Raw genomic sequence first — 13,725 nt, 5'->3', positions numbered from 1 at the left:
ACTGAGGGAATCTTGATGAATTCTAAGAGGGAGGTGGTCTCAGGTAATATATTTGGCCTCTGGGCGGGAGGGAGGGAGTAGGAGTCCTGTCCTTCAGCTGTGGGCAGCTCTGAGCGTGGCAGGGAGAGGGAAGCAAGGGGAACGGCAGGCGGAGGGACGACTTGGGAGTGATGTGCCCCCTTTCCTGACTCTGAGGCCGGAGGAGGCCTGGCTGCAGCCTCCCCTACCCTCGCCTGGGCCCACTCACCCCTGTGGCTGCAGGGCCACCCAGATCCCCACAATCGCCACACTCGTAGCCACATCCCTCATCTTCTCCAAAAGCACCATTTAGAACAAGTGATTTTGGATGATGGATTTTTGATTTACAAACGGTGCGTTTCCCTTGGAGTGGAACAGAAAGGAAACCATTTAATGGCTCCCTTATTTTCAAGCATGAATACATTTTAATGAAACTATTTTATTGTATTTGAGGAAATGGAGAGTTGAACATTCCAACCAATCAATAGCCAATTAATTGCTATAAAGCTAAAAAGAAAATAAATCAATCCTGAGTCTATTTTAAACACCCTGCAAAAGCTCAGAGCCTCCAAATTTGGCCTTCCCCTCCATACGTGCCCTTGTGGGTGTATGAACGCACATAATGCACGTGCACCCTGACGTCTCAGACATACTTGAAACTCAGAGAAAGCACTGAGTCTCCTCGTGCCAATTCTTGCCTGCTCTTCTTGCCTTTGGTCAGAGGAGGTGAACAGACCTGGCAGCAGCCCACCGTGGGGCCCGGAGGCAGGCCCGTGCCCTGGCCCCAAGCAACCAGCTTAGGGCGGTTGGCAGGCAGCTCAGCCCCAGCTGCTGGGCCTCCGAGTTTGGGCCAGAGGTGGAAATCTGACTCGGGTTTTGCCCTGACTCTTGCTGGAAGTTGCTGCCCTGGATTTTCACCACCCAGTGGCCTTTGGACATTGAGTATTTGTAGAAATGCACATTACATTGCAAATGGAACTCTTTGCCAGGAAGACACATGGATTTTGCTTTTCGTTCTTTGAGACGGTTGACTTTGTCTTAGGGACTGACTTTCCAGCATCAAAGAAATACATATCTACTGTATCCGCCAAAGTTTGTGATGCCTGCATAGATGCTTACTTGTAAAAAAAAAAAAAAACAAAAAAAAGTACAAAAAAACCAACAAAAAAACCCACACAATTGAATTGCCTTTGAAAGTGGGAGATGATCTGTCTCCAATAGATTGAAAAAAAAAAAGCTTCTTAAAAATGTGTATGTTTTGTATTCTTTTTTTCTAGTAGAAAATAACTGACTTGAAATTTTGGTGGTTTTTTTTTTTTTTCCTAGTGATGTGTGTTGCTTTTGTGTGTAATAATATTTGAATGTAATTACAGCAGTGCCAATTTGCCAAAGATGTTGGACATATTTTTCTTTTGTTGGGAGGAGGGTAGGGGCTGCGGGTGGGACTTGGGAGAAAACAGGGGTGGGATTTTGGTTTAATTTTTTTTTCACTTTTTTTTTTCCCGTCAAATCTGGAATTTGTGGTTTTATTCTAAGTTAAATGGTTGACTGCAACACATTTATTTTAGGTTAGTTGGAGAAACTTGCAATAAGATTGGCGTAGTTTCAATATCTGTGTGTCTTTTCATGAGTGACTGTTACTTGTGAAGAATTGATTTTATGTAACCTTTATGTGAGATAATTATTTGTAAATATTTGCCATAATTTTATTGGTTCCTAAAATAAAAGTAATTTTTTAAGTTCAGGAAAAGAATTGGATCTCATTTGTTTTTACAGTTTCATAGATGGTCTTTGACTACTTTTTTTTAAATTTTTCAATTATTCTTTTTTTAAGCATTTTTTATAATTTCACATTTTAAATTTTTATTTATTTTTTATTTTTTGGGGGGGCGCTAATTAGGCTTTTATTTATTTATTCACTTTGATGGGAGTACTAGGGATTGAACCCAGGATCTCATTGCTTCCAGGCACATACTCTACCCCTGAGCTATACCCTGTTCCTGGTCTTTGACAACTTTGACAAAGCCCATTGGGGTTGTGGGGAGTTTTACTGGCTCTCCTGATAAAATCGGGGTCAAAACAAATCCATGCAGCTAGAATGGTGTGCTATGGCTTTGGACTTGGCCTGGGTTGGGGTGGAAGAGGCAAAGTCCCCATTCTTGAGAGGTTCCAGCCAAGCTACCAGCCAGCATGGCAGCGGGAAGTAAGGTTGAGCCCCTGCCTTGGATTTGACTTCTGGCTCTGATTCACTGGCTGGGAAACCTTGGCTGAGTTTTGTAACCTCAATTTCATTTGCTCCAAAATGGTCAGTAACACCCACCTCATTCATTCATTCAACAAAGAGTAGTTGACATCTATTCTGCCCCCAGCACTGGGGACACTGGAGAACTGGGGAAACAAGGACCCTGTGAACATGAATCTTATAATCTAGGGGGTTCTTGTGAAGGTTAACACACACGAGTATATGCTCAGTAACGGTGCATGATGCACACACGCTCTTAACCCTGATCCAGGCTGGATCTTTAAGTTGCCTGGAACCTAAGTGGCCTGGGCGCACCCCACACACCTCTAACAGCAGCAGAGCTCAGAAGCCACTCCTGCCAGGAGACCTTGTCTTTGGGCTCCAAAGTCACAGGCCATATCTGGCTAGAGCTCAGAGCCCAAGAATCCACGATCGTTCTGAGAGGTGCCCTGTCCCTGTGCCTTCAGAGCAGAGTGTTTTGGCTGCATAGGAACCCTGGGGTGGCTTTCCATCAGGGGCCAAGGCAGCTGCAGCCCAAGCCTTGCCCCTGCTGGGCGGTGTCAGTCTGCAAGGGCAGGCAGGGACCGCTGCGCCCCTTGGCACAGTGTGTGCGACGCAGTAATTGCCAGAGATGGAGTGGGCGAGTGACCGCATGGGGGCCATGGGCTGCGACTCATTCATATTTAATAAAGCCAGCTGAGTGGCCTCCATTCATTTCTGCAATGGATGGTGACGAAGGTGATTCCTGAGGGAGAGAGAGAGATGCTCAGGACTTAGAGGCACAAACTTCAAAGAGCAGCAGCAGCAGCATTTGGGAACTGAAAACTGGACTCCAAACCTACGGGGAACTGGTGAGGTAGAGCCGTGTTTCTGTCCCGGATGCTGCAGCCCTTGTCCCCGATTCTCCTAGTACAGAGGCCTCGTGCCTGCCCTTCTCAGGTATGGGGCACTGGTATCTGCAGTAACCAGGCTATGTGCAGCCCCCACACGACGGCAGAATGGAGGTCTTGGGCAAGGCCTCCTGTAAGGAGGGTAGAAGTGCCACCCTGAACACGCTTAGGCATGTTCTGCCTCCAGCAGCACGTCCACCCTCAGTGACCATCACAGAGAGGGAGAGTGGATGCCTGAGGCCTGCCACATGATGCTTAAGGCTTAGATTTATTTGTTCCTCAAATTTCCACTGAAGCCAGGCCCCCATGCTGGGTGCTGGGAACAGAGGTGACCATGGGAGGGAATGAGGTTACACCAGGGTCATGAAAAAGGCAAAGGGATAAACAGCCTTGGCTGGGAGTCTCAGCTCCAGTTCTTGATGCTCTGTTTGCTGATGTGAGCAGTCTCTTAACTTCTAGGAGCCTTAATTTCTCATCTGCCCAATGGGTATAAAACTCATAACATTTACTTGGGAGACATTGGTAGAAACACATGTTATGCATTGCGTGAGATTTTTTCCAAATGATAGATGTGAGTTTTGCCAAGATATTTTCTCTGCAGTAAAGGAAAAATATTACATCCTAAGGTCAAACTCTAGTTGGAAGCTACTCTGAGCCAGACTCAATGCTAGATGCAGGAGGAGAGCTGCTATAGACTGAACGTTTGTGTCCCCCACAAAGTCACATACTGAAACTTTTTCACCAATGTGATGGTATATGGAGGTGGGGCCTGAGGGTGGTGCTTAGGTCATGAGGGTGGAGGCATGAATGGGATTAGTGCCCTTATAAAAGAGACCCCAGAGAACTCCCTCATCCCTTCCACTGTCTGAGGATATAGGAAACAGATCCTTATCAGACACTGAAGCTGCCAAGGCCTTGATCTTGAACTTCCAAACCTCCAGAACTGTGAAAAATAAATGTCTATTGTTTAAGCCACACAGTTTGTGGTATTTTTGTTATGGCAACCCAAACAGGCCAAAACAAGGGTGGAATGTAGAAATGAACCAACAAGGAGCCTGCCATCTGGGGCAGGTGACATGCATATTTTAATTCCAGGCAACATGACCAGTGCCGCCTATGGGTGGGGCAGAGAGCGAGGCATAGGCTCCCAGGGGGAATTCCATTCATTTGAGGGAGAGGTGATCAGGAAAGTCTTCCTGGAAGAGGTGATTACTGAGCTGAGCTGTGAAGGGTGGACAAGATTCCAAAAGGAAATTTTAGAGAAAGTAGGAAGCAAAGGCATTCCAGGCAGAGGAAACCGTGCACAAAACCCCAAGTGTGAGAATAAGGGTGTGTCAGGAGGAGACACTAGATAGACGGTTTACCTCTGAGTTAACCAAGCACTGTGGCCTTTTCCCCAAGCTGTTTTTGGAGGCTCTGTGGGTGCCACAGAGTCAAAAGTAAGGGCTAATCTGGGCTCAGGTCTTTCCTAGCAGATGGGGTTGCTCAAGGAGGAGAAGGCACTGGCGAGTGCAAGCAGAGGGGGAAGGCTGCAGGGGGGGTGGGGTGGGAGCAGGTGGATTTCCAGCCCCTGCAGATCCGGCAGCCCCTGGCCCTCCTGGCCAGCTGTGAGGTGATGGGTTAAGGGGACTCTTCTGGCAGCCTTAGCATTGCTGTGGCCTCCCCTACGCACGATGTAACAGCTGTCTCTGGGAGAGACGCATGGTCTATGTAGCCCAATGAGAGGCGGGTGACCACCACTGGGGGCAAATCAGGAGGAGGCCCCCCTGCAGGACACACAGCCAGTGTGAGTTTGGACCACTAGGGGCATTAGCATCCCAGGTCATCTTATTTCTTTTGCTAATCTGTATGTCCTGATTTTTCTTAGTGAATGTGCAATGTATGCATTTTTAAAATAACTAGAAAAAAATTTTGGGGGGGGGTAGTAATTAGGTTTATTTATTTACTTATTTTTAGAGGAAGTACGGGGGATTGAACCCAGGGCTTCATGCATGCTAAGCAGGCATTCTACCACTTGAGCTATCCCCTCCCCCACTAAAAATAATTTTAAAAAATGAACATTGCTATCTTGACTCAGTCTCAACAGAAGACTGTAATGGGAGACTTTGCAAGCCCCACCGAAAACCAGGTCTGAGGGCCTTTACCAGAGAGCCCGCCTGTGTTTGTTTGCTAGGGCTGCCATAACAAGGTGCCGCAGAATGGGTGGCTTAAACAGTAGAAATGTATTTTCCCACAATTCTGGCGGTGCAGAAGTCTGAGATCAAGGTATCAGCAGTGTTGGTTTTTTCTGAGGCCTCTCTCTCTGGCTTGTGGATGGCCAGCTTCTCCCTGTGTATTCAGGTGGACTTCCCTCTGTACTTGGCTCATCTCTTCTTGTAAGGACACCAGTCATATTGGATGAGGGAGCACCCTAATGATCTCATTTTAACTTAATTATCTCTTGAAAGACTCTATTTCCAAACATAGTCACATTCTGAGGCTCTGGGGTTAGGACTTCAACATATGAATTTGGAGGGACACAATTCAGTCCACAGCATCACCTGAGAAAAAAGAGAACCCCTCCCAGCCCCCGCCAACCCAAGCCCAGCCTGGATGTGCCCTTAACACATCAACTCCTCCTTGGCCTGTCAATGTCGTCTCCGCCCGGGGATGTCCACCCCTGTCGATCCAAGCCCCACACAAGCCAGAGGCTCTGTCTCCCAGATAGCAAATCCCAGTGTAGCCCCCAGGAAGATCCTTACCTCACATCCTGCATTCAGATAAATCCCTGGTGGGTTAAACAGTTATTTTAAATTAAAAAAAATAAAACTAGGGGGTTATAGATAAATATATCTTAAATTTCCGTATTGAGAGTGACTTCATAAGCTTATAAAGATGGAAGTCTCAAGGTAAAACAGAAATATTTGACTCTTTCACTTTCTTTTACTTTTATATACACACCAAAAAATGTTTTTTTAATAAGAACAAAAGACAAATAACCTGGGAAAATAAACCTACAAAATGTGAAGAGGTGCAATGCCCTTAATATACGAAGATGTTGAAAGCAATTATATGAAAAATACTACTATCCCCAATAGAGAAATGGGTCAAGGACATGCATAGGTCATTCATAAGTGAAGACATACTAAATAGTAGTAAATGTGCAATTCAAGATTAGAAACAACATGATTCAGCTTCACAAAGATCTCTTTTTTTCCTTTTTTGGGGGGGAGTGGGGTGGTAATTAGATTTATTTAGCTTTTTTTTTTTTTTTTTTGATGAAAGTACTGGAGATTGAACCCAGGACCTCATGCATGCTAAGCATGTGCTCTACCACTGGCTATACCCTCCCCCAACAAAAGATCTTCTTTTAAATACCTAGTTTGGGTGAGGGTGCAAGGAAGTGGACGCTGCTCTGTGCTGCCACTGAGCTGTCCAACAGTACGAGGCCAGAGCTGCTTGTTGACCCCCAGGCCTGGCTGCTGGCCCCAGGGACACCTGGAGGAGCAGGGACTCTAAAAGAGCATGGCGGGGGTCTCGCACCTAGGCCTGCCCACTCCCACTCCCAGGTCTGTGGTTTTTCCACTAGGCCGGCTGCTTGCAGTCACAAGATGACGACGTTTAACAGCCCAGGTCAAATGGGAAACGTGGCATTTCAAGCTCAGTAGTGTCATCGGGAAGGGCACACAAGCAGCAGAGGTTCCCACATTATCCACAAACATGTGTAAATATCGCGACGGCTCGTAATATAACCAAGAAAATCACTTCCCGTTGTTTCCCCTTCAGTGATATTTTCTGCTTGGCTGAGTTTGCTTAGCAAGCTGGAAAGGCCAACTCATCAGTTCTTGTTGTTAATCAAGAGCATTAATTGTCCGAGTTCAAAGCCTCCTGACTTAGACTCTGCTGAATAGGATAACAAGTTCCAAAAACGCTAAGTAGTAGTTTCTATAAATGGGCCTTTTTAATAAGGAAGGCCCCCAAAGAGGGTTTGGAAAGAAAACCTTTCTGGGAAATGGAATTAAAACATTGTGCATACTTTATAGAGCATGGCAGACCAACTTCTAAAACTCCTAAAAGTTCTTAAAACATGGACGATGTGGGTGCAGACTCATCCCCTCATTTACCATGTGAACTCATGTATCGGTTAAGGCTGGCTAAAGTAACAAACGTCCCCCATTACCGCATTGTCTCAACAAAATAGGAATCTGTTTTCCACTTACACAACTGTTAAAATGTGGGTGTTTCCAGGAGGCAGGGAGCCTTCCACAAGGTGACCCAGGGGTCCAGGTTCCTTTCATCTTTCGGCTCTGCCATCTTCAACGTGTGGCCTCCAAGATTATCTCGTTTGTCTGCACCAAGAAGGAAAGAGCATGGAGGATCATGCCTTGGGAGGTTTTTCCTTTCCATTCACATTCAATTGGCCAGAACCCAGTCCTTTGGCCACACCCAACTGCAAGAGAGGCTGAGAAATTCAGTCCAGCCATGTGCCAGAGAAGAAGAGGAAACAGGCCTGGGACAGATAACCAGGCTGCATCCTCATGACACTCATGTATTCCAGAGAATTTCAATCTCTGCTTTATCCAATTCTTTTCTACCAACTCTGGGGCAATGAAAGAAACACAGGCTGAAGCAAGAGAGTGGTCTGAGTGTGTCCTGCCCAGCTCTCTGCCCCTCACCTTTGCCCTCACCTCAGCTGAACTCAAGCTGACACTGGGCTTAGAGAACTAGCACACTCCTGGCCTGGAAGAACCAAAGGAGTCCTACAACTTGTCACTCTGATCCACACTGCTTCTAACTACAGGGTTGGGTTGAGTTTTGAACAATAATCCTACTGGCATTTATTGAGCAGTAACTCTCCCAGGCACTGATGCTTAAGTGGATTTTTCCCGTTGTCCAGGAATTGCACAGCCAAAGTCCAAAGTTGAAGCTAAAAGTTCATGGAGCCTTTAACAATTGAGTCCCATCACCTCCTGCAGTGGTGAGAGGTGACAATTCAGAGAATGGATCTGACGGCCCAGTAACATCTCACCCAATTCACTCCACCCCTACAAATGTAAAAAGACAGAAAGGGAGTTGGGGGCAGGGGGAACTTAGGGAAAAAATGCAGGTTCAATAATAGCCCTGTGGGCAGAGCTGCAGCTGCCTCTCTCCAAAGCCCAAGGAGGGTGGCTTTAAGAGGATCCCTTGGAAGTTTGGAGGTATCTTCAGGAAGAGACTAGAATGTCACTTCCTGTATGAGTATCTTCTTGGCCAGCAGATATGGTGACCTGCCCTTGTGTTTATTGTTGACTAAAACAGTAGAAAGGTGAACAGGGTCATGGGGGCACCATAGATGATTACATCCTTTGCCTGCCTTGCTGGAATTCTGCCTAAAGAGCTTCTCCCTGGCAAGTGGACATCTGAAAGCTTGAGGCTGCCATAGAGACATACTTTGGTAGGGTGGGGTTGAAGGAGCAGAAGAAGCAGAGCCAGATCTCCCACATGCAGGAGGGGAGGGGAGGCAATGGGATTATCACACTGTGGTAAAGGAGAAGAGATTCTGCAGATATAAATAAAGACCCTAACCAGTTAACTTTAAGTCAATCAAAAAGGAGATTATCCTGGTGGGCCTGACCTAAGCAGGTGATTTCTTTTAAAGAGCATCTAGAGGTCAAAGAAGCAGATGCCCTTCTTCTGGCCTCGAAGAAGCAGAATGTCATGTTGTGGAGAGAGCCATGTGGCAGGGAGTGACAGGAAGCCTCTAGGAGCTGAGGGCATCAGTTCCATAACTGCAAGGAACAAAACTCTGTCAACAAGCAGTGAACTTGGAAGAGGACCCTGTGCCTTAACTAAGATTGCAGCCCCAGCCAACAGCCTGACTTCCATCTTGGGAGACCCCAAGGAGAGGACCCAGCTAAGTCATGCCCACACTCCTGACCCACAGAAACTATGAGATAATAAATTTATGCTGTTTTAAACCAGTGAGTTTGTGGTAATTTGTTATGTAACAACAGAGAAGCGATACAGTATCTCTGCAGGCTGCTGGAGCCGGAGGAAAGGTCCAGTCTATCCTGGGGGAGCTGGGGAGAATACCAGCTTTGAGTTATACTTGAGACTGAAGTTTCAGAAAGAACAGGACAGAGTGTTAAATTCCAGAATGGAACTCTTCTAATAACTGGAAGCTGCTAGAAAGTTCTAGAATCTGACCAAGATGTCAATAAAGGCCCTGCCACCCAAGCGGAAAGTGGGGAGGAGAAGGTTCTACATAGCACAGCTGGAGGCACTGCAGGAAAAATTTAGCTATATCTTGTTTATCCCTCAAAGAATTGCGACTCTATAATAAGTTGACTTCACATGTGCTATCTCATTTAATTCTTACACTAACCCCATAAGGTAAGTAAAATTATTATTAGCCTCACTTTTACAGATAAGCAAACTGAGCCTGGAGAGCTCACGCAGCTGGTGAACAGTGGGGCCAAGACGTGAAGCCAGGCTGTGTGACCCCGGAGCCGAGTGTCAGAGTCACTGCACTCTGGCTGCAGGCTTAGTTCATGAGAGCCTGGTGCCCCGCACAGAGCACAGCAGAAGTCCTGACGGAGAGGCCAAGGGGATTTTCTGACTCTTCCTAAGAAAAGCACTCGCTGTGTGATACCATGAGGCCTAGCTCCCAGAGCCCTCCTTCTGTCATGCCTCACTGGGCACGCCTTGATGCAGCTAAAGTTGAATCCAAGAAAAACTAAAATTCCAGTAAAAAGCATGAATCAACTGGGGTGACTGGGATCTGAAGTTTAATGTGAATGCCCGCTGTTTTCTCCTTCCTTCAGCCAGTCAACCTCTTTGATCTCTGCTCTGTGCTGGGGTCTGAGCTGGGCATGTGCTGGGTCCTCTGTGGGGGGATTGAGGTAGGGTATGGTCCCTGCCATTGAGGAGCGCCCCGTGTGGGACAATAGTTATAAGGGCACAGTGTCTAGGAGGTGCCTCGGCGAAGGCGGGAAGGACAGGCAGGCTCGGGGGGGATAACAGCCATCAGTACCTTTGCTGAGGAGTCGGGATGTGCCAAATGCCGGGTGCACATGCCACGGCCCTGGGAGGAGGGTCTATGATTTCCCCAGATGAAGAACGGGTTCAGAGAGGTTGGTGTGCCTGCCAAATGTCTCCTCTTCCACAGAGAGATGAAGATGTCTAGGGAGGAGTGTGCACCCGTCCCTGAGACGCCCAAGGAGGAGCTGAAGCACCATTTGGCAACATTGAAAAGGTTCATCTGATAGGGGCTGGACTGAGGCCTCTAAGGTGTAAAACGGTATTTCATTCATTTAACATTTTTTGCTTTAAAAAAAAATAACACACACATGATTAAAAATTCAGACACTGAGGGAGGGTATATAGCTCATTGGTTGAGTACACACTTAGCATGCACGAGGTCCTGGGTTCAAGCCCCAGTACCTCCATTAAGAAAAGCAAATAAAATAAATAAGTACACCTAATTACCTCCTCCCGCAAAAAAGAAAAGTTCAAAAAAAAATTCAAACAGAACAAAAAAGCAGCCAGTGAGTCTCCTTCCCAGCCCAGCCCCAAGGCCTCCAGTTCTATTTCCCATGTATTCTTGCAGTTAACTTATGCATATAATATATAAGCATATATGTACGTAGGGAGGGTGTGTCTATGTGTGTATATACACATAGCTCTTCATTTAAAATATTTTCAGCCAGAGGATCTAGTTCCTTAATAAAATTTCCCTTTTAAAAAGTCTAATGTTTTCTTGGCAAAGCTAGAAAGAATGCAAGATTTTTTTTTTCAAACCCTGGTTAAGTAGTTATTTTCCTGCCTGTAATAGAACAGATTAGCTATGAATGGCTGAAAACTCCAGAATCTGAAACTCCAGTGGCTTAAATAAGATGTAAGTTTACTCTCTCTCACAGACGGTGTCTAGAAGTTGGTAACCAGGGGCTGATGTGGTAACTTGGCTGCAGGAGGCCCACAGGGACCAGACTCAGGCATCCGAGCCTCTCCCAGGCTGCATCCCTCAGCCCTGAGGTCCAAGATGGCGGTGTCAGGATTCCAGGCAGCAGGACAGAGGAGACAAAGAAAAGAGAACAGTTGTCCCTTGGAAGCTGGCACCTGACACTCCTACTTATCTCCCATTGTCCAGAGCTGAGTCACGTGGCCCCATCTCACTGCAAGGGAGATGGGAGAGGGTGACCTTTATTCTGAGTAGCCCTATTTGTCCAGCAATGAATTCTGTTACTGTGGGAAAAGGCAAGAATGGATATTGGCACATGAGCAGCAGTTTCTGCCCCATCACCATGTCTCCGTGGCCTATAGCACACCACGTGGGTCAAAGTAGAGACAGTCCTTTATTATTTATTCAGTCAATCACTACTGAATAAATGTTTGTTGAACTGAGTTGAAGGGAGGCTTGAGAAGGGTCGACTTGGGTGAAGATGGCAGAGGACCCAGACCTGCTTCAGAAACTCAGGGGGGATCAGCTGAGAACCCCCCTAGAGAGAACTGTCATCTTCCTGCCTGATTCCCCTCATATCCATGTCAGAAGATCCTCAGCTGGGGTTCAGTGTCTCCATCTGCACATCAGAGTAGGGGACATAAGGCTGAACCATGTGTTCTCCAGTCCTTTCATCTCAAAAGCTCGATAAATCTGTGATTCTCAATGAATCAAGGGCAAGGAGACCAGGAGAACTCAGAGTCAAAACTGAGAGATCAAAGTTACAGAGGGCTCCCTGGGTCTGACTTTCCCTATGGTGATCTTCATCCCTCACAAGGCCCTCTGAAAGCCCCTGGGCACTGGATCCTGCTTAGCCAACACTGGTGCCCACCCCAGGGCTGGGAAGAAAGTAGCAAATGAAATTGCAGAACTCTGGCCACAAGGAGGCACCTGTCATTGGAAATTCTGCCCCCACCCCACCAAGGGAAAGAAGTGTCAGGCTGCCAATGGCAGCAGAAGGTTTCCAGTGGGAACTATCAAAAATAGTGGCTTGGGGGTCCTTGAGGGATAAACTATGGGGAGGTGGGGAGTGAGGCTTCTGCAAAGAGAAGCCTGCCTGACTGATCCAGGAAGCCTTTTTTTGGAGAAAGAAGGATGTTTGGATGAGAATAAACCAAAGGATGTCATTGGTCTTCAAATGGTTTTAGAAACATTGCACAGCAAATCCGCCAAAAACATGGAATTTTTCAAGAAGCCTTGAGACATTTCCTCATGATAAACTGCAGGGAAAGAAAAAACACATGTGGGGATAAACAGACACTACTTTGAATGGTACACAGTAACACTACCTACTTCTCTAGGGACTGGGATTAACTGGTTTAATCAATATTTGATAGTTATTGGCGGAGAGTTGCTTGAGAGGAAGAAGTTAAGCCATTCAGAACGAAAGCATTGGAAGAGCTCCCGGGCTGCTTGGAGGTTTGAAATGAATCAAGTGCGCTTCAGTCGAAAAAACAGAACTACCTATTGATTTGGGGGAGTAGAAGACACAGCCCCAGGAGCTATGTGGAGATGGGGGCTGCTCCGGGACTCCTCAGAAGCTGAATCTATGCTTCACCAAGGTATTTTTTAATGCAGAATATGCCTATGGAGTGTTTGTCCAATCACAGCCCTGGGAGCACGGACATGGTCACAGCGGCTCTAAAATGTACAGGAAGAGAGGCCAGCTAAGCCCTGCCGACGGTGGTCCAGAAACATCCTCTGTCCCAGGCCAGCCAGTAGACCTCCTTTCGCCAGGATACAGGATACTAGAATTTCCAACCAACTTTCCCAGCAATTCTGAACCTGGTGAGGGTTTTAATTTTCTACCTGAAAATGTGTGGTTTGAAAAATGTGTGGTTTATACACTGTCACAGAACAAATAGAACTGGGATTTATGTTTCACAACTTCCATGGTTTGTTTGAGGTTTTTCCATACGTCTTTGGCAGTCCTATCACATTTCTGACAGTTACATTTTTTTCTTTCTGGGAAGTTGGGGAGAGGCAGAGAATAGGTTTTCTTTTTCCCCTTTCTCCACTAAGCCTGGCTTGGGAGTATATGTGTGCATTTAGGGACCTACGCCTGTGTGTCTCTTTTTGAGAGAATATTTGCATGTGTGTGCCCAGAGTGTGGGTGGCTGGTATGCTGGGCTCCAGTGTATGTACATTTATATATTAACTGTGGTCACATGTGTTCAGATATGTTTCTGTCATGGTGGTGGTAGTGGTGGTGGGTGGGTGTGTGTATCTATAATAGAAGCAATTAGCCAATTAGACTTGATTCCAATTCAGATGTCATTAATGACCAGACTGTTCCCCTTACAACGTCATGCACTGATGTGTATGGGGTCTGCCAGCAATTGAAAAGAGTGGAATTGTTCTCCATGTCCCAAATTCCGTGTGTTTTTAATTAATTTTGCATGTATGTTTGGAAGGTTGGCACTTTAATTAAACAGGTGAAGGAAATACTCCCGTTTGTTAGTGGAGGTCTATTCGTTCACTTTGTGCTGCAGAATCTTCATCAGGAAGTGCTGATCAACATGACATCAATCCCAATAGTTTAACTAATTCCTTTTTCATTATTAAAGCAGATTTACAACCTTGGAGTCAGGGCGTTGGGGTGGAGTTTTTTTCTCAGT

General features: G+C 46.4%; 1 long non-coding RNA gene across 1 annotated transcript; it reads left to right on the top strand.

The window, feature by feature from the left end:
* The first annotated feature begins 9,383 nt into the window (after window positions 1–9,383).
* LOC140695864 (uncharacterized) lies at window positions 9,384–12,994 on the top strand. Its single transcript, XR_012071695.1, has 3 exons — window positions 9,384–9,501; window positions 10,277–10,408; window positions 12,445–12,994. It is a non-coding gene; the product is annotated as an uncharacterized lncRNA (long non-coding RNA).
* The last annotated feature ends 731 nt before the right edge of the window (window positions 12,995–13,725 follow it).

This window comes from Vicugna pacos, chromosome 4 (genome assembly GCF_048564905.1).
Source record: "Vicugna pacos chromosome 4, VicPac4, whole genome shotgun sequence".
NCBI lineage: Eukaryota > Metazoa > Chordata > Mammalia > Artiodactyla > Camelidae > Vicugna > Vicugna pacos.
This window is presented reverse-complemented; position numbering and strand designations above follow the sequence as displayed.